The sequence below is a fragment of the Bos indicus x Bos taurus genome, chromosome 1 (assembly GCF_003369695.1).
Source record: "Bos indicus x Bos taurus breed Angus x Brahman F1 hybrid chromosome 1, Bos_hybrid_MaternalHap_v2.0, whole genome shotgun sequence".
Classification (NCBI taxonomy): Eukaryota; Metazoa; Chordata; class Mammalia; order Artiodactyla; family Bovidae; genus Bos; species Bos indicus x Bos taurus.
This window is the reverse complement of record NC_040076.1, coordinates 54,074,788-54,102,227: the sequence shown is the minus strand read 5'-3', so window position 1 is coordinate 54,102,227 and position 27,440 is coordinate 54,074,788.

The following is a 27,440-nucleotide window of genomic DNA, read 5'->3' as shown; positions in this document are numbered from 1 at the left end:
ATTTCTTCCAAACACACATTTCAGATGAGGGAAGGTCTGAAAGCCCAGATACTTGTTTCCTGCTTCTTGTTTCCTATTTCCTCATCCAGGCCCACACATATGTAGATGTCAACAGAAGTCCGAACCTCCAGACTATCTTAAAAACGGACTTTCAGAGAACTGATTGAACCCCAAACTTAAACAAAACAGCTCTCATTACCTTTTCCAAATGTAGCTGTTTAAAGTAATGTAGATAAAATAAAAAATGTTTCAAAGTTCAGCATAGAAAATAATAAATGTAAGAAAATTTTAAAATTTGTGTTGTGTTCTCTGCTTTGTTGTTGTTGCTCAGTGACTAAGTCATGTCCAACTCTTTGAGATCCCATGGACTGCAGCACACCAGGCTTCTCTGTCCATCACCGTCTCCCCAGGTTTGCTCAAACTCATGTCTATCAAGTCAGTGATACCACCCAACCATCTCAACCTCTGTTGCCCCCTTCTCCTCTTGCCCCCAATCTTTCCCAGCATCAGAGTCTTTTCCAATGAATCAGCTCTTTGCATCAGGTGACCAAAGTATTGGAGCTTCAGCTTCAGCATCAGTCCTGCCAATGAAGATTAATTTCCTTTAGGATTGACTGGGTTTGATCTCCTTGCTGTCCAAGGGACTCTCAAGAGTCTCCTCCATCTTAAAAATGTCTTTTTCTGCATTATCTCAAATCAAACCAAAGCTTCAGTGGATCAGCCATGATTTAACATTAACTGCTCAGAAATATTTTTTCTTTGAATGCAGAACATTTCTAGAAAGTTTCCTAACACCAGACTACCCTGAAAGAGCTCAGTACAATACACTTTTCACTGGATGACACACATCCTTCATTTATAAGCTGTGCATACCACTTTCAGAGGCTTCCCTGGTGGCTCAGATGGTAATGGATCTTCCTGCAATGTGGGAGACCTGGTTCAATCCCGAGGTCAGGAAGATCCCCTGGAGAAGGAAAGGGTAACCCATTCCATATTCTCGTCTGGAGAATTCCATGGAGCCTGGCGGGCTACAGTCCATGGAGTCACAAAGGGTCAGATACAACTGAGCAACTAACACATATACCACTTCCATACATGAACTGCAAGGAAAAGGACCAGACCTCTGTGGTTGTTAGTGAGAATACACTTAAAAGGGAGTAAAAATCAATTAAACTCATGTAATTTCCTAATACAACCAAGTTCCTACTGTTCCCAAACAGCTAATATCTCAAAGTGAAACATATTTGGCACAGCTAAACCTAGAGTACACTTTCAGGCTCCACTCCCTGGATTTCTTCCAGGAAGAAAGTCGATTTGCCTGACTAAAAGTGATGAGATGCCACTGGGCACACAGGCTTTGGAAAAAGTCAGCCTAGGATCAATGATGAAGCAGGAAATGTTCCCATTGAGGGCGCCTAAGTGGAGATCTTGGTCTGTACTTCAAGACCTTGAAAATAAGGTGAATTTTAAATAATTAAATGAATATAATTCACATTTTCATATACAGCAGTAAAGCAAAAGATTATCAGCTATAGATGAAGAATTTAGACAAATTAGAACTCTAATCATGGTAATCTATTTATTTTATTCTTTTTTCCTCCTTAAAAAAGAATTTAAGGGAGCACACAGAAATATATACAATATAATAAGAGGGTAATAAATAAATATAAATGTTGATACCTCTAGGTATTAGAATGGAGACTTGAGCACACAAATCTACTTTTGCTTTCTTCTCAAACCCCCCTCCCAAAAATAATAGAATAGAGACTTTAAAGCCTAAGAACAAAAGATGGAAGAAAAGGAGGTAAGAGCGGCAAAATTCTGAAAGAGATGGGCTAGTTGTAATAACATAAACTACATGAGAAACTGAATCCTAAAGCAGTAGGGGAGGAAAAAGCCAAAAATAAATCTTATTTATTCAACAGAATCCTCAAAAGACTCAAAAGCTGATAGCACCATTTCACTGTGGAAATGATGATAAAGAGAATCCTAAAATGAGAAGGATGACTTGAAGGAGCAGCTCTTCAGATCCTCTCTCCTAAGTCAGCAAATCACTGAGATTTTATGTATTAGAGAAGTTTAAAAAAAAACAAACACAAAAAAGACCTTCTGGATTTAAGAGGGGGTGATTCAGGTGAAAGTAGGGAAAACCACTAGACCATTCAGGTTTGACCTAAATCAATTCCCTTATGATTATACATCATATACAGTGGAAGTGAGAAATAGATTTAAGGGACTAGATCTGATAGATGGAGTGCCTGATGAACTATGAACTGAGGTTCGTGACATTGTACAGGAGACAGGGGTCAAGACCATCCCCATGGAAAAGAAATTCAAAAAAGCAAAATGGCTGTCTGCGGAGGCCTTACAAATAGCTGTTAAAAGAAGAGAAGTGAAAAGCAAAGGAGAAAAGGGAAGATATAAGCATCTGAATGCAAGTTCCAAAGAATAGCAAGAAGAGATAAGAAAGCCTTCCTCAGCGATCAATGCAAAGAAATAGAGGAAAACAACAGAATGGGAAAGACTAGAGATCTCTTCAAGAAAATTAGAGATACCAAGGGAACATTTCATGCAAAGAGGGGCTCGATAAAGGACAGAAATGGTATGGACCTAACAGAAGCAGAAGATATTAAGAAGAGGTGGTAAGAATACACAGAAGAACTGTACAAAAAAGATCTTCATGACCCAGATAATCACCATGTGTGATCACTGACCTAGAGCCAGACATCCTGGAATGTGAAGTCAAGTGGGCCTTAGAAAGAATCACTATGAACAAAGGTAGTGGAGGTGATGGAATTCCAGTTGAGCTATTTCAAATCCTGAAAGATGATGCTGTGAGAGTGCTGCACTCCATATGTCAGCAAATTTGGAAAACTGAGCAGTGGCCACAGGACTGGAAAAGTTTTCATTCCAATCCCAAAGAAAGGAAATGCCAAAGAATGTTCAAACTACCACACAATTGCACTCATCTCACACGCTAGTAAAGTAATGCTCAAAATTCTCCAAGGCAGGCTTCAGCAATATGTGAACCGTGAACTTCCAGATGTTCAAGCTGGTTTAAGAAAAGGCAGAGGAACCAGAGACCAAATTGCCAACATCCGCTGGATCATGGAAAAGGCAAGAGAGTTCCAGAAAAACATCTATTTCTGCTTTATTGACTATGCCGAAGCCTTTGACTGTGTGGATCACAATAAACTGTGGAAAATTCTGAAAGAGATGGGAATACCAGACTGCCTGATCTGCCTCTTGAGAAATTTGTATGCAGGTCAGGAAGCAACAGTTAGAACTGGACATGGAACAACAGACTGGATCCAAATAGGAAAAGGAGTACGTCAAGGCTGTATATTGTCACCCTGCTTATTTAACTTATATGCAGAGTACATCATGAGCAATGCTGGGCTGAAAGAAGCACAAGCTGGAATCAAAATTGCCGGGAGAAATATCAATAACCTCAGATATGCAGATGACACCATCCTTATGGCAGAAAGTGAAGAGGAACTCAAAAGCCTCTTGATGAAGGTGAAAGAGGAGAGTGAAAAAGTTGGCTTAAAACTCAACATTCAGAAAATGAAGATCATGGCATCTGGTCCCATCACTTCATGGGAAATAGATGGGGAAACAGTGGAAACAGCGTCAGACTTTATTTTTTGGGCTCCAAAATCACTGCAGATGGTGATTGCAGCCATGAAATTGAAAGACACTTACCCCTTGGAAGAAAAGTTATGACAAACCTAGATAGCATATTCAAAAGCAGAGACATTACTTTGCCAACAAAGGTCCGTCTAGTCAAGGCTATGGTTTTTCCAGTGGTCATGTATGGATGTGAGAGTTGGACTGTGAAGAAGGCTGAACGCCAAAGAATTGATGCTTTTGAACAGTGGTGTTGAAGAAGACTCTTGAGAGTCCCTTGGACTGCAAGGAGATCCAACCAGTCCATTCTGAAGGAGATCAGCCTGGGATTTCTTTGAGGGGAATGATGCTGAAGTTGAAACTCCAGTACTTTGGCCACCTCATGCGAAGAGTTGACTCATTGGAAAAGACTCTGATGCTGGGAGGGATTGGGGGCAGTAGGAGAAGGGGATGACAGAGCATGAGATGACTGGATGGCATTACTGACTCAATGGACATGAGTCTGAGTGATCTCTGGGAGTTGGTGATGGACAGGGAGGCCTGGTGTGCTGCGATTCATGGGGTCGCAAAGAGTCAGACAGGACTGAGCGACTGAACTGAACTCATCTGAACTGATACAGGTGAGAGTAGAAATATGACACCAAATCCAGAGAGATGAAGTATCACATCTTCATGGATTCTTAGACCCCAGTCTACTTTCCCTACTCAGATCTCAGAATGCCGGCAGCTGATGGACCTTTACATCCAGTAGATATACGAGTCTTCTTCAGAGGCCCTTACTAGTTAAGAAGAAAGACCTAAAAGATACCAAAATTAGAAGTTGACCCAAAAATGGCCTAGCCATATCATCCTATAGTAAAACTCATGGTATACCAGCCCTACCTTCACCCTTGAAATGGCTTTTCAGACGTCTACTATTAAATGGGAGCAGCAAACAAAAATTACCAACATCTGAATAAAGCCTCTGATGAAAAAAATGACAATTTGGAGGAAACAAGGACTATACAAAGAGAAGAAAAGTCATTAATATACTCAAAGAGATAAGATAAACTGTTGCACAGAGACAGAAACAGTGCTGTTAGGAGCATTCCAAAAACAAGCTTCCCAAAAGAGCTCTGTGGAATCAAACATATGATCATAGAAGTGAAAAACTCAAAGTACTGAAAGATAAAATTCATTAAATTTCTCAGAAAGAAGAACAGAAATATTAAGAGAAGCAATATTAGAGAAATGACAAAAGTAACTAGTTCAGGAGATCCAGTCTCTGAAAAAATTACAGAGAAAAAAATAACATAGAAAATAAAGAGAAAAAATAATTAATAAAGTTTTCAAGAAAATGTCCCAAACTACAGGATTTGCTTTTTCAGATTGAAACACCCAGAACAGTACACGAAGGTATTTTATCACAAAAATTTCAGCTCCCTAGTGACAAAGAGAATAGTAAAAATCAGATCACACCCAAACAATATCAACACACTTCAAGAGCCACAATTAGAACCTTAAATATATACAGCAGTATATATTTACCCAGCCAGGCTCAAAATTAAGACAGGAAATAAAAACCATTTTGAATAAGTAGGATTTTTGAAGTTTACCCCCCAACTCCATCTCTTTTCTACAAGAGTATGCTCTTCATTAAAATAAAGGAGTAAGCCAAGAAAGTGGAAAACAAGAAACCAAGAAAGAGGAAAACAAGAAACTAAGGGAAAAGTACATACACACTAGAGTCAAAAGGAATTCTCAAGTGATGGTAAAGGAAGTTTTATTCTCAAGTGATGGTAAAGGAAGCTGTCCCCCAACCAAGAAGGAAAACAATCCAGATTGGAATACAGCAGAAAGCTGAACACTTGACATAGTTCAACATCTTAAGAGGCTATTCAGACAATATGACTGTGAGAGAATACATAAAGTTGTGCAAGGAAAGCAAAATTATCAAGATTCACTACATGGTCAATTGTCAACTGTATTTATCAAAAGGACATGGGCTGGGAAGTGGCATCTGTGCTGTGGAGACCAGGAGTGGTTAAAAAGAGCAAAGCTGCAGATTCCCTAGTTGGAAGTCGGTAAGTCATGCCTAAAATTAACAAACCAAGAAGTGTCAATAAAGTGTGATATTGAGTGACATAGAAATATATCATGAAATAATCCACATATAGCAAGGCAAAGTACACTACTGGTTTTCATAACAAACCTTGTAAGAACTAATGGTCTCTTTAAACTTTGTGTATATATAACTTTGACAGAAATTAAAGCTAAAAGCAACATAGCAAGTGATTACTCATGGAGATTATGAATGTACACCAACAGAACATATAAGAGCACCAACTTCCTAGTGTGATGCGAGTTAACTATAGCAGAGGATGAATTTTCACTGACATCATATATAGAGTTAGCTATATATATAATTATATATATTATATATAATATATAAAATTAGCAAGTGTGTATCTCACAAAATTTAGACAGAACTGAAGAAGATGTTGTCAAATCACCAGCAGCCCAACACTTAAAATGAACTCTGTTACACTCCACTCCTTTGACATAATAACATGGAAACTGATCAGAGGTAAGCCTTTTTCAAAATACTTGTATTTATAATAGAATTACACTACACAACAACAAAAAAATCAGTTTTAAAACTACCCAGTCATATCCTGGCTACTGTTAAGAAGTGCTGCAATGAACACTGGGGTGCATGTATCCTTTTCAATTATAGTTTTCTCCAAGTATATGCCCTGTAGTGAGATTGTTGGGTCAACTCTTATTTTCAGTTTTTTAAGGGATAGCCACAGTGTTCTTCATAGTGGCTGTTTCAATTCGCATTCTCACCAATAGTGCAGCAAGGTCTCCTTTTCTCCACATCCTCTCTAGCATTTATTTTTTTGTAGATTTTTTCTATAATGGTCATTTTGACTGGTGATACCTCATTGTAGTTTTGATTTGCATTTCTCTAGTAATTAGTGATGTTAACCATCTTTTCATGTGTTTTTTAACCATGTGTATGTCTTCTGTATTTTCTTCCAGTAGTTGTGTATGGATGTGAGAGTTGGACCATAAAGAAGGCTGAGCACCAAAGGATTGATGCTTTTGAACTGTGCTGTTGGAGAAGACGCTTGAGAGTCCCTTGGACTGCAAGGAGATCAAACCAGTCAATCCTAAAGGAAATCAACCCTGAATATTCATTGGAAGGACTGATGCTAAAGCTAAAACTCCAATACTTTGGCCACCTGATGCAAAGAGTTGATTCATTGGAAAAGACCCTGATGCTGGGAAAGACTGAAGGCAGGAGGAGAAAGGAACAACAGAGGATGAGATAGTTGGATGGCATCACTGACTGAATGGACATGACTTTGAGCAAATTCCTGGAGATGGTGATGGACAGAGAAGCCTCGCTTGCTGCAGTTCATGGCATTGCAAAGAGTCAGACATGACTTAGTCATTGAACAACATCTTCTTTGGAGAAAAGTCTATTTAGATCTTCTGCTTATTTTTTGATTGGGTTGTTTAGTGTTTGTTTTTTTGTTTTTTGTTACATTGAGCTGTTTGCATATTTTGGAGATTAATCCCTTGTCAGGTGCTTCATTTGCAAATAACTTCTCCCATTCTGAGGATTTCCTTTCATTTTGTTTATGGTTTTCTTCACTGTGCAAAAGCTTTTGAGTTTAATTAGATCCAATTTGTTTATTTTTGCTATTTTCATTACTGTAGGATGTAGACCAGGGTTTGCCTCATAGCTCAGTCAGTAAAGAAACTGCCTGCAATGCAGGAGATCTGGGTTCGATTCCTGGGTCAGGAAGACCCCATGGACAAGGAAATGGCAACCCACTCCATGATTTTTGCCTGGAGAATCCCATGAACAGAGGAACCTGGCAGGCTACAGTCCATGGGGTCACAAGAATCAGACACAACTTAGCGACTAAAGGATGTGGATCGAACAGAGGAATGTAAAACAAGATGTGGCACATTTATACAATGGAATATTACTCAGCCATAAAAAAGAACAAACTAATGCCATTTGCAGCAACATGGACAAACCTAGAGATTGTCATACTGAGTGCAATAAGTCAGATTCAGAAAGAAAATATATGCTATTGCTTATATGTGGAATCTAAAAAAGGTACAAATTAATGTATTTACAAAACAGAAGTAGAGTCACAGATTTAGAAAACAAACTTATGGTTATAAGCAGATAAATGGGAAAGAGATATATTGGGATTGACATATACAAAGCACTATATATAAAATAGATAATTAATAAGAACCTTCTGTATAGCATGGACAGCTCTACTCAATTCTCAGTAATGGCCTAAAAAGGAAAATAATCTAAAAAAAATAATGGAAGACTGGATTATGTATATGTACAACTGATTCACTTTGCTGTATACTTGAAACGAACACAATATTGTAAATCAATTATATTCCAATAAAATTTTTAAAAACTACCCAATCAATCTAAAGTAAACTTTCCTACTAATGAACTCACTACAATCACACATATTTCTTTAAGTAAGAGTGTAAGGCCACACAGGTGGGTATCTGTGATGAACCATTGTGGGAATAAATGATTTTGGTTTTCTAAGGGGTTGCTAGTGATGCTTGTGCATTGTGTCTGGTATAAAAGTTCTCCAAAGATTATTCCAGAGGCTCTGAATAGATTCTCAACCCCTAGATATCAGGAGAATGAAGAAAGAGCATATGTATCTTCCATAAGGACAACCACTGACACTGAGCTTCAAAGCTCAGGATGCTTATACTTAGTGAACTTTCTTTTGTATGATGGTCATAAATATTATTTCTGCGTATTTCATCTCTTCCACCCTCACCAACCTGTCTTTCATGTTCTTATAAATTAAGAGATTGTTACGTTGATCCTGACAAGATGAGGCACGAAGTACTGCCAGATCTATAGGTTGAAAAAAATACTGTGCTGTGATTAGAAGTGGATTAGGGTCATAATTTATACTTACATTCTATGGACATTTTCTGGAAAACTGTCTTTTGATTATAAAGATATTGATGGCAAAGATTCATGTGAATACTTTGAACTAAATTTCTTCTTAAAACATGTCGAATCTAAAAAATAAAACAACTGAAGAAACGAAAAGCTTTATTAGAATACATTGATATTTCTAAATTAATAAACTATATATTTCTTTATATATGTAAACAGAAACAAATGAATTACTTATACATTTGAAAAAAAAAAAGAATGTCTGGAAAAATAAAGGAAGCCAGGGACACCCACATGCAATTCATCAGACTCTTTAAGATCACTGCTGGTCCTCCTCAAGGAAACTTTATGGGTTTCTAAGAACAACAACTTTATATGAAACTCCTACAACAAATACAACAGTGAATTTCAATGAGTTATTTGATAGCAAATACCAAAGGACAGATTAGTACAGGTAATACTATGAAGAGCCAAAGTGACTTGTGCCTATTCACCATTCTTTGATGGTCTTTCATAAGAGGAAGAATGTGTGGTGAAAAATGCTTAAGAATAAGATTTTTTAAATCCAGATTTTCATCCCAGATCTGCCATTTATAAAGCACATGATTCCTGGGCATTTATCCAGAAAAGAAGAAAACTTTAACTTGAAAAGATACATGCACCCTAATTTGTTTTTTTTTTTAATTTTGGCCATGCTAATTCTTCATTGTGGCATGTGGGCTTCTCTAGCTGGGCATGCTTTTGTTGCAGAGCATGGGCTCTGGAGCACATGAGCTCAACAGCTGTGGCTCATGGACTTCTCTAGTTATGGGATGTGGGCTTAGTTGCCCAGAAGCACATGGGGTCTTAGTCTTCTGATCATGGATGGAACCTGTGTCCTTTACACCAGAAGGTGGATTCTCAATCACTGGACCACCAAGGAAGTCCCCATGCACCCTAATGTAGCACCATTTACAATAGCCAAGACATGGAAACAATCTATATGTCCATTAATAGATGAATGAATAAAGATGTGGTATATTTATACAATGGAATATCACTCAACCACAAAAACAAGAATGAAATAATATCATCTGCAGCAACATGAGGAGAAGGCAATGGCACCCCACTCCAGTACTCTTGCCTGGAAAATCCCATGGACGGAAGAGCCTGGTAGGCTGCAGTCCATGGAGTCGCACAGAGTCAGACACGACTGAGAAACTTCACTTTCACTTTTTACTTTCCTGCATTGGAGAAGGAAATGGCAACCCACTCCAGTGTTCTTGCCTGGAGAATCCCCAGGACGGGGGAGGCTGTTGGGCTGCAGTCTATGGGGTCGCGCAGAGTCGGACACGACTGAAGCGACTTAGCAGCAGCAGCAGCAGCAACATGAATGGGTCACAGAAACTAGCCTTTACCTCTAAACCTTTCAGCTCTTCTATAGGACACATCATGGGAGAGGTCTTTTTTTTTTTTTTTTTTTTTTCTTTTTACCAGCCCCAAAAGCTGGCTCTGGGGATCCTCCAGGGCTATTCATGAAGAGAAATTGTGCAGGAGATCAAAATGACATAATGCTGTGCTCATCCTTAGGCCCACAGATTTAGGACACCTCTCACCTATTTATGCTGTACGACAAATATCATCCCTTAATTTTCAACAAAAACTCTTCAGAAATTCTATTGCTTTGGATTCTAACTTAGTAAAAGAGTTGAAATATGCACTTCTACTGATGACAGTAAAGACATTAGCTAAATTATACAGTAAAAAAAAATATGTACCACACACTTTGACACCTATGCATTTAAAGCATTTGCTGAATTTCAAGGTACCAAGATATTTCCCTTGGAAAAGTTTGCCACTTTCTGCTATCCTGTGATATTCATATCAGTTAAAATGGAATGGTTATAACACCTTAAAATTACCAGTAACCATTTTTTTCTGGAAAAAAAATGTATGGGAGTATAGCTTTTCTAATTAAAGCAATCTGTCACTAACATTTTAAATCATAAAATGTATAAAAACCAACATTGAATAAAATACATCTCTGACACATGTAAAATGTTGTGATTGGTTTTTCAAAGTGATTGTTAATCTGTGGCAGCATAATTAGACATGGGCACAGTTGATGATCCTTGTAGGTGAATTGTCTGACTTTTAATTAATATTTTTGTGCCCAATACTTTTACTACTAAATTGTTCATTTTTTAAGAGTAACATGTATCTTCTGTCTCTGTTTTACACAATCTATGTCTGACTTCAGAGAGTTTTCCATTGCAAGGTATTTACACAGTGATTTACAGATGCAACAAACGGAACAATCTGGGTCCAGCAGCCACCGTATTTCACTGCCACATTACACAGTTGTTTTTATACCTCAGAAAATATTCAGCAGAAACTCAATGAGCTTTCTAACCTATGGCCAAATGCAAGTGACTGGATTCATCTGTCAAATATATTCCTGATTCTCTCTGTCCCAATTTTTACTCTCATTGGTCAATTTGGGTATACATTAACCTGTTCTTAAGTTATGGCAACACCTTCTTCTTTAATATTAAATTTTATGTTTATTTTATTTGGCTGCACTGGGTCTTCGTTGCGGCATGTGGGATCTAGTTCCCTCAAAGCGAAAGCATTAGTCACTCAGTCGTGTCTGACTCTTTGCGACCCCATGGACTGTAGCCCGCCAGGCTTCTCTGTCCATGGAATTCTCCAGGCAAAAATACTGGAATGGGTTGCCATTCCCTTCTCCAGGGGATCTTCCAGACCCAGGAATCAAACTCGGGTCTCCCGCACTGTAGGCAGTTTCTTTACCATCTGAGTCACTAGGGCCAGGAATCCAACCTGGGGCTCCTACATTAGAAGTGCAGAATCTTAGCCACTGGATCACCAGGGAAGTCCTAGTACTACTCTGTCTTATATCCAATAGTACATTAATCCTGCTATAGCACTGCCGTCACCCTGCTACTCCCTACCCTCTACTACTTTGTTTTCTCAAAAACACAATTTCAAAATAGAGCACAGACTCTATAATCTATATTAAAGGCCTTCTATTAGGGACTGCATGTTTGTGTTCCCTTTTAAAAATTCAAATGTTGAAGCCTAAGTTCCATTATATAGTATGGATGAGGAATCTGCAAGGTAATTAGGTCTTGAGGGTGGATCCCTTATAAATTGGATTAGTGACTCTATAAGAAAAGACCCAAGAGAAGTTCCTTCTCTCTGTGTTCTGTGCCATGTGAGGATACAATGAAAAAACAGCTCTCTGCAAGCCAGAAAGCAGGCTCTAACCAGATCTCAGACATGCCAGCTGTTGCTGGATTTCCCAGGCTCCAGAACTACACGAAAAGAACATCTGGTGTTTAACCACTCAGTGTATGGTATATTGCTGCAGAATCCTGAACAGACTAAGACACTCCAAAAATTGTGTCATCATTCCAATCCAGTTTTTCAGTTGCCCAACCCAAACTCTAATTTCATATCTATTTCTACATTGATCCCTGCATGTATGGTATTCATAAATCCATGTTTCTCCTCAATTTCCTACCAACCTAGAAAATTCTCTTATCCTTATTACCTAGCAGCCAAATTAGTCCTTGGATGACAGTACTGGAAGCTGAAAAAGACAAAAGTGAAAGTGTTAGTCGTGTCCAACTCTACGATCCCGGGGACTATAGCCCACCAGGCTCCTCTGTCCATGGGATTCTCTAGGCAAAAATACTGGAATAGGTAGGTATTCCCTTCTCCAGGGGATCTTCCTGACCCAGGGATCAAACCTGGGACTCCCACATTGCAGGCAGGTTCTTTACCACCAGGGAAGCCCCACTGGAAGCTGGGGGACCTGAAATATAAAACTAGAATCTGGGGGATATGAATTATAAACAGGGCTCTTTGGTGAAAGTTTTACCTTTAGTACTAAAAATGTGTCATCCCTGGGTATCTATTCCTGCATGTCCCAGTTCTTCTTCAGTTCAAGCTCTTTATCTTTGTCATCTCTATTATTTTCCTTCCTCCTCCCAACACCCCAACGTTTGTGCCTCAAACTCAGTTCAAAGACTTTGAGATATTCTTGGCCCATATTTCTTTTGTCCCCTAGAATCAGGCTTCAGATTCTGTCAATTTAAAAGTGTTTCTTTCAATTTAAAATTGCTTCCTGGAAAGGAAACTATTAATACTATCCTTGTCTGTGAGCTTGTGCCATTCTACTTAGATTCTGACAGCAGTTTCCGAAGTCAAATGAAGAACCGTATGCTAAGCACATCCCACAATAACCAGAACATAGCAGATATTTAATAAATGTCATTCCCTTCCTTTCTCACCTCTAACTGGTCTCCTTGATTTCAACAGGCTCTCAGAAATGGATCCCAAACATTTAACACATTTTATTTCTCATATATCAATCTCTGCTTTCAATCTTTCGAACTGCCCTCTATCAGAATGGATACATGCATATGTATGGCTGAGCCCCTTGGCTGTTCACCTAAAACTATCACAAGACTGTTAATTGGCTATACTCTAATGTAAAATAAAGTTTAAAAACTTGCCCTCTATCTATCTCTCCCAATCTGTGATACATTAAACATCTAAAGACACACTACACTTAATCCTACCAAGTTTGCCGTTTGGGGTTTTTTTTTTTTTTTTTTTTTTGCTGTCATGTCCAACCCTTTGCAACCCCATGGACTGCAACCCACCAGGCTCCTCTGTCCACAGAATTCTCCAGGCAAGAATATTGGAGTGGGTTGCCATTCCCTTCTCCAGGGGATCTTCCCAATGCAGGGAACAAACCTGTGTCTCCTGCACTGCAGACAGATTCTTTACCATCTGAGCCACCATTCCCCAAATGTTCATTCACATTTTTAATCTCTCATTTCCTGTTCATTCCATTTTCCTGATGTCTACCTATATGTCTCTTCCATTAAAGTTTATCTAAGACCCGTATTCTCCAACTGGTTCAGTCTTTGGTATTTTTTTCTGGATTATTTTGACATTTGTAATCCTTACAATCAGGTTCTGAAAGGCTGTTTGAAATCCCTACTATTTATGAGGCCAAACTGAGAAATAAGAGGCCATCAACACCATCTGCTGTTGGCATCCTGGGCTAGCATTCTTTTACTCTGGCCAATAGTATAGTTCTTATCAACGATGTTTCCTACTTTGAAAGTTTATAAGAGGAGGTGTTTCTGTAACATAAGCTTCACTCAATATATTTAGTGTATATTCTGCATTATTATTTAGCTTTTAGTGAGTAAGTCTTCTGTGTTCCATCCAGCATATAATTGAGAGGTTTATCCAGCCTTAAACATCTTTGCTTCTTACTTCCCTAGCATAATAAAACGCCAAACAATATTTGTTGATGAAAATATAAAGAATATTAAAATATTTTCCCATTTACATCACAGGAATATTGTTGTGAAAATATAGTATCTTTAAAGCAATACAAATTCCTCTGAGACACATAACTTACAGTAGAGGGGAAAAAATGTTTATTTTTTTAAACTCTTTATGCAGTATTAGATTTTGAGGAGAAAGTATAGCAATATGAAGCTGCCATTGTCTCAAAGGCAAAATTTGAGGGTCTTTAAAACTTGTTAACTCGGTATAATTTGTATAATTATTTGGAGAAGACAAATCATATTCATTAGCTAAAAAAACTGAGAAATACCAGGACCATGTAGGTTTTACAAGTGGAGTTGAAATACTGATGACTCTGCATATAGCATAAACAACAGTATCTGCTTCTAGTTCAAAGCAAACAGTACATCGTCAATTAAGCTGGCATGTGACACTCTCTAGGAGCAAGGTAAATGAGAGATTTACAACATTCAAACAGAAATGCTGAAATGAGATACTCAGAGTCTAAGAGAGAATTGCTACACTGAATTTCATACTATGTGAATCTATGTTTCTTGTAAACCCCAAGATGCATTCATGCTAGACAAAATACTAAATTCAAGATTCAGATGAGTAAGACATTTAGATAAGGAAAAGCATTTTTCAAGTGATTTAAATAATAAGAAATCAAAATGGAAAGCACATATATAAGATGTTATCAGATTACTAACATGTAAAGGATAGGAACATATATAATCAGAGATGCATATTTTAAATTTTATATAGACTGAAAGAAGAGTTTAAGCCAGAGACTATAGTTTAGAAGCAGTTTGGTCATCTTTTACTATGTCATCTTCTCCAAGCAACTCAGTCTCTTCTATAAAATGTTGGTACAAAACTTTCTTTCTTCTGATACACTGTTAAAAAGGAAAAATCAAATTAATTTTTTTTTTATTTTAAGTTTTTGAATGTAGTTTGATCTCTTTGAAAAATCTGCACATGTAAGTACAACACATTCCACTAGGCACATGAAAAGATGTTCAATATGCTAATTATTCAAGAAACACAAATCAAAGCTACAATGAGGTACCACCTCATGCCAGTAACAACAGCCATTATTAAAAAGTCTACAAATACCAAATGCTAGAGAGTGTGGAGAAAAGGAAACCCTTCTATATTGTTGGTGGGAATGTAAGTTGGTACAGCCACTATGGAAAACAGTGTGGAGGTTCCTCAGAACTAAAAATAGAATTACTATATGATCCAGCAATCTCATTCCTGGGCATATATCCAGACAGAACTATAATTCAAAACGATGCATGCACCCCTGTGTTCATAACAGCACTATTCACAATAGTCAAGTCATGGTAACAACCTAAATGTCCACAGACAGATGAACGGATAAAGAAGATGTGGTACGTATACACAACAGAACACTACTCAGCCATTAAAAGAACAAAATAATGCTATTTGCAGCAACGTGGATGCAACTAGATATTATTATACTAAGTGAAGTAAGTCAGAAAGAGAAGGACAAAAATCATATGATACCATTTATATGCGGAATTAAAATATGACACAAATGAACCTATCTATGAAATAGAAATAGAATCAGGGACAGAGAATAGACTGGTGGTGCCAAGGGGGAGGTGAGGGAAATGGATTGGGAGTTTGGGGTTAGCAGATGCAAACTGGTATGTTAGAACAGATAAACAACAAGGCCCTACTGTATTACAGAGAAAACTATATCCAATATCCTGTGATAAACATAATGGAAAAGAATATGAAAAAGAATATATATATATATATATATATATATATATAAACCGAGTCACTTTGCTGTACAGAAGTAAATAAAACATTGTAAATCAACTACACTTCAATAAAAACAAAATTTTTAATTAAAATATACAAGGTATTCAATGATATGTGGTTGCGAATTTATTTCACGTTTCCTCAAGCAGTTCTCCTGGGTTCCCTTACCCTACTGCTCTCCATCCGGGTGCCCTTTCCCAATAAAATCTCTTGCTTTGTCAGCACTTGTGTGTCCTCGGACAATTCATTTCCAAGTGTTAGACAAGTGCCCAGTTTCGGGCCCTGGAAGGGGTCCTCCTTCCTGCAACAAATGGCGACTCTGGTGGGGACTCTTCTTCGCTGAGACTGACATCCTGACCACTCGGGGTACTCAGGGCCAGCCTGTCTGCCAATGGACCAGACCCAGTGGCTGCAACTGGGACCCTTTTGTCCCTGGTCTCCTCCTGACGCGGACAACTGGCCAGAGTGCCCCAACCGGGTAAGGAACAAGAGACTTTATTGACCTATCTCCCCTTCCCTCTCTCTTTCCTCTCCTTAACCCTTCCTATCCTTCCCCGTTTTTCTAGTCCCCCGGTCCTGGACGCAGGAATCTGGTTGAAGGGCCCTCAACCTGAGCTGAGAATTGGAGACTGATCACCTCCTCTTGGCAGAGGACTCGAATTCTGGTTCTGGTCTGCTCTGATTTCTGGTAGGGCCGAGTTCCAGTCCTCCCTTCTCTGGAAGCCCAGGGAAAAGTCCCATAATGCCTGGGTTATCTGTAGGTGGCAGGAGACGTCTGTAAGACCACCCCTTTAGCTCCCCTCTCCCACCTCCTCCCCCTTCTTCTTTCAACCTGGCTTCCTTTCCTCCCTTTGAAATCTTTGATGTTAGTACTTGGATCTGAAGTTCTGTGTCTCTATAGGAGGTTTTCTGAGAGACTGTATTCTTGTATTTAAGGGCTTTCCTGGTGGCACAGAGGTTAAAGCGTCTGCCTGCAACGTGGGAGACCTGGATTCTACCCCTGGGTCGGGAAGATCCCCTGGAGAAGGAAATGGCAACCCACTCCAGTATTCTTGCCTGGAGAATCCCATGGATGGAGGGGCTTGGTGGCCTACAGTCCACGGGTCGCAAGGAGCTGGACACGACTGAGTGACTTCACTTGCCCTCAAGCTACTAATAGTTTAAAAACAGCTAAGCAAAGCTGTTCAGTTAGGAAACAGATGACTTTTCTGCTTTATTTATCTGTTTCTGATCTGAATTGAATCAAGAAGTTATGTTCCTGTTGTTAATGGCACATTTTAACAGACTTTATTTAACTAACTAAATCAAAAGCCCATTAATTCCCAATTTTACTTGAAAATAACTTCTGGAACAGGGATCTTGGAGAGTTTGGACACCACCTGAGCATCTGCACTAGTTTGAGTAAAAAATAACTAAGTTACTGAATGAAACAAACATATCCAATTTGTACAGCTAAATCATCACAAAGTCCATTTTCTATTATCAGTGTGGAAGTATCAGAACGTCTTAGCTGAATTTAAACTGGACTTCTTTTTGCGCAGTGTCACCTGCAAATGTCTATTTGTGTCTGGATATGAGGGAGGGGTTATAACTTTTTGATTGAAGGAGAAAGGGGGAGATTTCATTGTTGTTTATGGTGATGGTGCTAGGAAGACACAGATCCATGGAGGAAGTCTTGATAAGCACCGTGAAAGTATAGACATTGTGTTCTCCCCTTACCTGAACTGATTAAACAGCTCCAAATCTCTGTATAAGGCTTAAAAGTAGAAACTTACAGTTAAGTTCATAAGTGATTTTATAAGACTCAGCTTATTCAGTGCTGTTTTGAGGTCCAATTGAGAATTAAAGGAGGAAATAGCAAAGTATTTGTACGTAGAAGACTTCAATATATGGGAGTAGCCTGAGGCCCCACAAAATGGTTTAGATATTAGAACGATTAAGATTTAAATGTTAACTTGGATGGTATTGTATCTCTTCTCCCAGGATAGTTAAACCAGTTACATATACCCAACTATTTACATACACAAACTGCATCTATTCCAATCTTCTCTTATTTATCCAGCATGTGTGTGTGTGCTTAGTCGTTCAGTCCTGTTGACTCTTTGGGACCCCATGGACTGCAGCCTGCCATGCTCCTCCGTCCATCAGATTTTTCAGGCAAGAATATTGGAGTGGGTTGTCATTTCCTCCTCCAGGGGATCTCCCCAACCAAGGGATTGAATCTTTGTCTCCTGAATTGCAGGCAGAGTCTTTACCATGGAGCCATCAGGGAAGCCCTATTTATTCAGCAACAAACCAATAATCTATTTCAATGATAAACTACACATCCCCAACCATATGTATAATCTAAATCTCTTTAGCTGAAGTGAAATTCTTTTTATATCACATCAGACCTCACTCAGATCATCTGAGTATTGAACTTTATGCAAACATAGTGATTACTCCGAAACTTATTTTAAATAAACAGGTCATCTTTATAAATATCAAAGCAATATTAACCACTTTGAGACTGGGGACAAGATAAGAAAAGATGATTGCTGTTAAAGTGTTTGACTTGTTGGAGACCCTGCTGTAGTAGTATTTGCAGTCCCTTATGAATATTCAGCAAATAAAGCCCTTCCTGTGTTAAGGGAATTCCCTCATCATAGAAGTTGAAAATGCTCACCATTTGCCATCCTGCATCTTTGTAATGGGGCTTCCCTGGTGGCTCAGATGGTAAAAAGTCCACCTGCAATGCAGGAGACCTGGGTTTAATCCCTGGTTTGGGAAAATCCACTGGAGAAGGGAATATCTTTATAATGAAGACCAGAGCATACCACCTAGACTTCACTAATCAGATTTGGTGGTTCTGTATTTCCACTAGTGAGATGATATGAAGAAGTAGAGACCAGAACATGTTCTCTGCTGGCTAAGACAGCTGCTGCAACAGCTCAGATCCCCTATTCAACATGGTTAGGAGTTCTAGCTGTTTGGGTTCTAGTTCTTACTGACAACACTTTTTCATCTGATCTGTCTATACAAGTCTGCACTAAATTTTCCATCCCTCTTTAAGCATCTGTAAATTATCCAATTTGCTTTAACTAAATTAAATTTTTGTCACTTGCAACAAGGAACTCCAATTAGTAAACTTGGGAGTGAAGAAGCCTCACTGAAATTGTTCAAAAAATGTTAAACTATTATTTATTGTTTATTAAGCTGTACATGCCCTTCCACCAGACATCAATGTAACTCTCTTAGTCTCTTTATTAAAATATCTGCCAAGAGTCACCATATCAGACTTTTCTAAAAAGTATTTCCATCAATTCCACCCCTTCAAGCCCTGCTGAATTTTTCTTGATATCCCTTATCTCTGACCCCACATTATATTGTTTATTGTCATATTCCCCCACCAGTATATAAGATCCATGAGAATGTAGGTTTGATATGAGTTCTCTGTCTATCCTTTACTGCAGCCCTTTTTTTTAAATTTTATTTTATTTAACTTTACAATATTGTATTGGTTTTGCCATATATCAAAATGAATCTGCCACAGGTATACATGTGTTCCCCATCCTGAACCAGTCCTTTTTTTATACTTTAAAATTAGAGCTTGGAAGAAAGGCAATTACATCCTAATATACTATATGGTGATGCACTTGTATAAGCCACTCAAGTAGCTGTTGTAATTCGTAATTTCATTAAAAACCAACATCAGATGTAGTATGGGAAATTAAGCATTATGGAAGCAATTTGACATAATCAAAAATCAGAAAATTTAATGATGATGTACTGCTGGAATCTGAATGTTTATATATAGACTTAATTCTTGTTTCTTTAGAAAAGTGAAAGTGAAGTCGCTCAGTTGTGTCTGACTCTTTGCAACCCATGGACACCAGCCTCCTCCATCCATGGCATTTTCTAGGCAAGAGTACTGGAGTGGGTTGCCATTTCCTTCTCCAGGAAATCTTCCCGGCCCAGGGATGGAACCCAGGTCTCCCTCATTGTAGACAGACGCTTTACCGACTGAGCCACCAGGGAAGTCCAAATGACAATATAAATGCTTGCCTTTACCCTCCATTATTTTGGAATCATTTGTAATATATGTACATAATTTAAAGTATAAGCTGAATTACTAAAGCAAAAACACTACTGTTGGCATCTTACGTCAAAGTGTTTAATTTTACACATTAAAGGATATTAGTAGCAGCTCAATAGTTTTAGTGAAGAGACATTTCTATCCAGTGTAAAGTCAGGCTAGTATGTTGCAATCCTACATGCTCATTATTAGATCAGCTTCTTTTTTTTTTTAATAGGAGCATGGACTTACTTGAAGAAAATAAATTTTCCCCCATGAAGTAGCTTTTCTGGTCATTTAAGAAAGCAGAATTGATGGGAAAGTGACATGGAAACAAAACAAAACAATTCTTTTGTTGTGTGATGCATCATCCTTCGTGTTTTAACTTCTTGCTCTCTGTCTCGGTTTGAAAAAGTTTCTTGATAACTGGGCTGAGTAATACTTCGCTGGTTCTCTAAATCGCATCCTTTCAGGGTTGAAGAATATGGCCCTGAGCCACCACGTTGATGGTGTGTGAAAAATGAATGGGTGATGAAAAGAGAGATGAACCCACTGGGTGTCAGGAATCTCATCACCTCCATTGCCTTGACAGCCTGAAGCTCTTTTTTTTTTTTTTTTTTTGTTAGTTATTTTTAAATGAAGGGCAATTGCTTTACAATGTTTTGTTGGTTTCTGCCATAGAACAACGTGAGTCAGCCATAAGTATACATATATTCCCTTCCTCTTAAGCATCCTAGATCTGCTTCTTATGTAACTGTACCAACCTCATATTTTTCTGAAGAGCTCAGATATTTTACCAAAAAAAAAAAAAATTCTTAATTGCAAAATTTTAATGTAAAAAAGGCAAACCCCTGCCCCCAAACACAGGAAAGGTGTTACAGCATCATCTCATTCCCTGAGCAAAGCTCCTCATAAGTCAGTCACTCAGCCTGTGGTCACTGTCAGTAAGTGCTCTGAAGCAGTATAGGCAGCGCGGGTGGGGTGGTTCTTAAAGGGGTGGTGACAGTGGTGGAAAAAGTGCTTGGTGGGGGTTAGGAGACCTGAGTGTGAACTCTGGCTCCCCCACTAACCAGCTGCATGATTCTGGGCCTCAGTTTTCTCACCCCAAAAATAGAAAAGCCGAATTTCTTCTTCTTCTGAAATTCTACGAGTTTTTCAGAGTCTAGAGAAAAGATCAGATGTCTGCTTTCAGAATAATACTAAAGTTAATTCCTGGACAGTAAATTAAATCTAGTTGTACAGAAGATCCTTTTCTAGGTTTAGCAGTTCAGGAGCACTTGAACTTCAGACACTGGATGCAGTCACTGTGGTCAAACACAGAGCTCTTCTAGGGAGCCAGACAGGAGTGTGCCATCGTGTTTGCTCATCCTTGTCAGTCACCCGACTGTCTCTTGAATAAAAGATAACAGCACTGTAGACAAAATGGAGAGAGAGGACACTATTGACCTGGCAAAATCTGGAATAATTCTAGAGCACTTGAGATACGAAGTATTCTCCATGATTCACCTAGCTTCCTTTCCAAGGACACTCAGTATCTGTGGCGGCTTGTAGCCCATGCTTTCTTGTCACTTATCATTCAGTTCTCCAGGGTGAGGAGGCATAATACCTCTTGTTCATTGACCTGAATTGAGGATGGCAGGTGAAAAATCAAGTATTTGTCTTGCTCATATAAAATTAGTAAGTGCAAAAGCTTTCCTGCCCTCAGGCTAAGAACTAAATTGTGCATCAACAGGGTGATAGATAGATATAAATACAGAAACTTAGAAAGCTTTTATAGGCCTCAGACGTACAAGTCTGCAGGCAGCTTCCAGCATCAAATATCCAAGTGGTGGCTGGGGCTGGGATCACAAATAATTTTTTTTTTAAAGTAACATAATGGTTCTCAGAGCTATCAACTAGGTATCCAAATAAACTGATGCCTACCTTTTAACTTTAGGCCTTACCTTACTTGGGCATCATTGAAATAAACACTTCTGCCATAGGTTGTGGTTCATTGAAAAGCTGTTGTAAAGAAACATGTACTAAGGAAGGAAAAGGAGCTGATTTTGGCTTTCCCTTCCCACAGAGCAGTGGTATACAAATATCAATACACACTGGAATCACCTGAAGAATTATTTTTAAAACCCCCAATACCAGACTTCCTTGGTGGCCCAGTGGCTGAGAATCTGCTTGCAATTCAGGAGACACAAGTTCAATCCCTGGTCTGGGAAGATCCCACATGCTGTGGAGCAACTAAGCCTGTGTGCCACAACTACTGAGCCTGTGCTCTGGAGCCTGCGAACTGCAACTACTGAGCCCATGCACCCTACAGCCTGTGTTCCAAACCAAGAGAAGCCCCTGCAAAGAGAAGCCCACGTACTGCAACTAGAGAGTAGCCCCCATTTTCCACAACTAGAGAAATCCCAAGAACAGCAATGGAAGACCCAGAACAGCCAAAAAAAAAAAAAAAAAAATGCCTAATTCCTGCTCCTGGAGACCCTGACCTAATTGGTCTGGGTGCTGTCTGGGTACTTGCATTTACAGAGCTCTTTGGGGACAGCCAGGGTGAAGAACCCTTGTTTACTGAGGCCACCGTAATGGAGCCAGTTGGTCCTTTTAGTGATTGTTAGCTTGGATGCAGGATGCCTGTTTACTAAGAAATTGGGTTGAGGCAGCAATTCATTCTGTTCAAAGCACAAAATCACAATCAGCTGTTAATGGCTTTTTTTGCTGCACTGACCTATGCTGGATTCAAACCAGCAGTGACCTTCACTTTCCATTGCCTGTAATTAAGGATGTCTGCCACCACCACGATCTAGTTTGGGGCTTGATTAGTTCTCATAATTACCAAATGCATTTGTGCAGCTGTAGGAAGAGAAGGTCTAGGCCACCAAAATGACACAGAGTCATGATGGCAAAAAATAAATAACAATAATGCTTAGCATTTATTTCATGTTCAATCATTATTTTTTATACTCTTGACATTTATTGACTAGTTATTCCATATGATGTCCTGGGGAAGTAATGCAGAATTATTATTTGCACTTTATTTCAGTCATTGGGCAGAAAAGTATTTTGTCAGGTCTTAGGAGTTGTAATTTTTAAATCCTTCAGTACATGATGAAGCTTGTAGCTTCCTTTTACAGAAGGGACTCGGAAACAGTGAAACTTGCACTGATCTCAATAAATAACCTCTATCAAAGTGGACAAATTAATGATGGATTTTATGACTAGCTCATCATTATGGTCTACTTTCCCTTTCAGGGTCCACTACCTGAATCTTAAATCTCTAAGGGATTTAAGAAGTCTCCATGATCAGAGTAAAAAGCTAAAATCTTTTCACCGAAACAATAATACAAATATTATACTCAAAAAAGCAGATAGTGTAATTTTTAAAGTTCCAGACCTTGTAGAGGAAGATAGGAAATTCCCTCAGTTTTCCCACTTCCAACTCAATTTCAATATTCCCCAATACTCACTTCTAACCACAAGGGGCTGAACATGTATTATTTTTATCATATTCCAATTACTGGGTACTTTCCACACCTAACACTGCTATACACCTTTATATACTGTAACACATGCGTGCATGCATACTAAGTCACTTCAGACATGTCCGACTCTTTGCCACCCTATGGACTGTAGCCCACCAGATTCCTTTGTCCACGGGATTTTCCAGGCAAGAATACTGGAGTGGGTTGCCATGCTCTCCTCCAGGGGATCTTCCCGAGCCAGAGATCAAACCCACTTCTCTTACATCTCTTGCATTGGCAGGTGGATTCTTTACCACAAGCGCCACCTGGGAAGCCCATACTGTAACACATTTACTCCCAAATTGTGTCCTGGGTAGTGGTTACGAGGGCAGAGGAGAAGGGGATGACAGAGGATGAGATGGTTGGATGGCATCAGAGACTCAATGGGTGTGAGTTTGAGCAAGCTAGGGGAGACAGTGAAGGACAGGGAAGCCTCGTGTGCTGCAATCCATGGGGTCACAAAGAGTCAGACAAAACTTAGTGACTGAACAACAAGAGGTTATGATCCCCTCCAAGGTTATGGATGAGAAAACTAAGGCTCTAAGAAACATGGGAACTAGTACAAGATATAACAAATAAGAACAGGATTAAAGCCCAAGTCTGTCCAACTCCAGAAACCTAAAAACAAAATGAAAATCCTGTAGAAATTGTTGAAGTTTACCTTTGGGCTTTCTTATATCTTTTTAAATACTCCTTCAGTGAATTCTCTTTACTGCAATGAACCATCCTGTGTCTGAAACTTGGCCTCCTCACCTTCCAAAGAAGCTCCTTTGGGATAGTTAGTGAGTTTGGGATGGACATGTACACACCGCTATATTTAAAATGGATAACCAACAAGGACCACTGTACAGCGCAGGGAACTCTGCTCGATGTTATGGGGCAGCCTGGATGGGAGGAGAGTTTCGGGGAGAATGGATACAGGTATATGTATGGCTGAGTCCCTTCACTGTTCACCTGAAAATATTACATCACAACACTGTTTCTCAATCAGCTATACCCCGATACAAAATTTAAAGTTTTAAAGAAAAGAAGCTCTTTTAATATTCTCTTCTATCAGACCCTCACAAACTGGCTAAATCTAACCTGTTACAGTCTAGAAAGGAACCATGTTGCAATCCTTCAGATCCCTGGATTCCAGCTGATCACAATTCCTGTCCATCATTTCCTTTTGATATTGATTCTATTTCTTCCATTACTGCTTTTAGTCCAGGCTCTAGAAAGCTTCCTTGATAGCTCAGTTGGTAAAGAATCCGCCCGCAATGCAGGAGATCCTGGTTCAATTCCTGGGTCAGGAAGATCCACTGGAGAAGGGATAGGCAACCCACTCCAGTATTCTGGCCTTGAGAATTCCATGGACTATATAGTCCATGGGGTCACAAGGGTCAGACATGACTGAGCTACTTTCACTAAAGAAGCTTCCCCTCACTCTCACCATCTCCTGCCCAGTCGATTATTGCCACCAGACCAGTAATCCCCGAATGCTGCCTTCTGACTCAAAAACCCTCCTTGGATCCTCATTTCCTACCACAGCAATGCTAAACCTTTGAATCTGGCTTTCAGTGCATCTCATATTATTTCCCCACATTATTAATATGATTTCCATTTCATATTCAATTTAATTTCAGTTTTATTAAGATCTTGTAAGTTGTCATTAGTGAATTACCAGTTATTAAATCTTAATAATTTTAGTTCAATTTAGTTGCTCAATCATGTCTGACTCTTTGCAACCCCATGGACTGCAGCACATCAGGCTTCCCTGTCCATCACCAACTTCCAGAGCTTGATCAAACTCAAGTTCATTGAGTCGGTGATGCCATCCAACCATCTCATCCTCTGTCACCCCCTTTTCCTCCTTCCTTCAATCTTTCCCAGCATCAGGGTCTTTCTAAGGAGTCAGTTCTCATCAGGTGGTCAAAGTATTGGAGCTCCAGATTCAGCATCAGACGTTCCAATGAATCCTCAGGACTGATTTCCTTTAGGATTGACTGGTTTGTTCTCCTTGCCGTCCAAGAGACTCTCACTTTACTAGGTACTAATCTTAGATATCATAATTAACTACTTGTGGGTGGCACACAGGATTGTCCATTAAGTGATCATAGGTGATTCTGAGCTTCCTGGCAATGAGCAAGATGGGACCGATGGCTCCTACTCCCAGTAAGCTCTACTTCCCCCAAGGTTTCCAGAAGCTGGACGGCAGACATTTCTAGAATCTCTTGGAGCAATCTCACTCAAGCTCAAGAGGTTTCACACTCAAACTCAGGCTATCTGCCTTACAGGGCTCCTCTCACAATTGCCCTATAAGAACAGAGCAACATGAAGGGCGCTGCTCTCCTAGAGAATAGACTTGGTGCAACTGCTGCCCCTGAATCAAACTCATGTCTAAGCAGGATGCTGTGTAAATGAAGAGTGCTGGTATCAGTAGGTTTTTTAGCAGCGAAATGGGCATGGTCTTGTTACACAATTCAGTATGTAATAGAGAAGAACCTTTGTATTCCCTTACAGCCTAACTGCTAAAGGAATGTTGCCTATAAGCTTAAATTATACTTGATGATCCTTCCCTGGGAACCCGCCTCCCAGGTGATGGATCTTAGGCTAAAATATCTGTGCTTAGCTCACAGGAAACATCCTGACCAGAGTTACCTGTGATTGGCAGCAGGAAGGAAGAAATTAACACAGATCCTCCAGAGTCTGGTCAGAATGAGAACTATATTAATATAAAAGAGTATTAGTATTAATATAATTTTAGTTTTAGTATTAATATAAAAGAGCCTGAATTCTAACTGGGCAAGATGATTCTTTGGGACAAGAGTCTACTATCATCTTGGTTTGCTGGCTTTCCAAATAAAGTTACTATTCCTTTCCCCAGAAAGTAATCTGTTGGTTTTTTGGCCTGTCATGCAGCGAGCAGTGTGAGCTTGGATTCAGAATCAAAACCATCAGATTAATAGTTTAAGACCTCAGAAGCTGTGTGATCCAAGAAGTATACAAAATAAGTTTAAATTAGAACAGAAAGGAGAACTCTGCTGATTTATATTCCTGTATATTTCCTGTAGTTATTGATGGAGTTTCACACAGATGGCACTTTCTGAATTGTAGTAAATTTACTTTCCATCAAATTCAAATATTCAGTTTCCAATTCAGAAAATCAAAAAGAAAGGACACTATGAATAGTGAACAAAAAGAGAGGCAAAGCAACAAGGAAATTGGGGTCCAGACGAGCTTAAACCTAAAACTCCTGGCACCTACAAGAACCTCTTGTTCTTTTATAACAAGAAAGGAAAGAGAGACAGAGACAGAAAGGAAGTGAGGGAGATTCACTTCAGATTATATTGGGGTGAATGAGGTAGAAAAATAGATACTGATACTGAGTTGTAAAACAGTCATGAAGACATATAAAGAGCCATACAATGGATTATAAAGAACCGTATAAAGAGCCATACAATGGGCTTCCCTGGTGGCTTAACTAGTAAAGGATCTGTCTGCAATGTGGGAGACCTGGGTTTGATCCCCGGGTTGGGAAGAACCCCTGGAGAAGGGAAACGCTACCCACTCCAGTATTCTGGCCTGGAGAATTACAGTCCATGGGATCACAAAGAGTCAGACACAACTGGGTGACTTTCACTCACTCACTTCACAATGGATTATAACACAAAAATGATATAGGTAGAAACAACAGCACATAGATTTGTTTAATCTTTAAAACAAATCTATATGATAGATGCTGCTATTTTTCTGAATTTAATGTTTTAAATTTTATATACATTTTAAAGGATATACTCCATTTACAGTTATTATAAAATGTTGGCTATATTCTGTGTGTGCAACACATCCTTGTAGCCCATCTTATACTCAGTGCTTTGTACCACCCATTCTCCCACCCCTAGGTTACGCCTCCTTCTCTCCCCACTGGTGACCATCAGCTTGTTCTCTATATCTGTGAGACTGCTTGTTTTTTGTTATATTCACTAGTTTGTTGTATTTTTTTAGATTCCACATATAAGTGATATTATGCAGTATTTGTCTTTGTCTGATTTATTTCACTTAGCATAATGCTCTCCAAGTCCAACTGTGTTGCTGCAAATGGCAAATTTTTCATTACTTTTTACGGATGAGTAGTATTCCATATTTACAAAAGAACTAAACCCATGAGCTTCCTCTATTAGCAGCC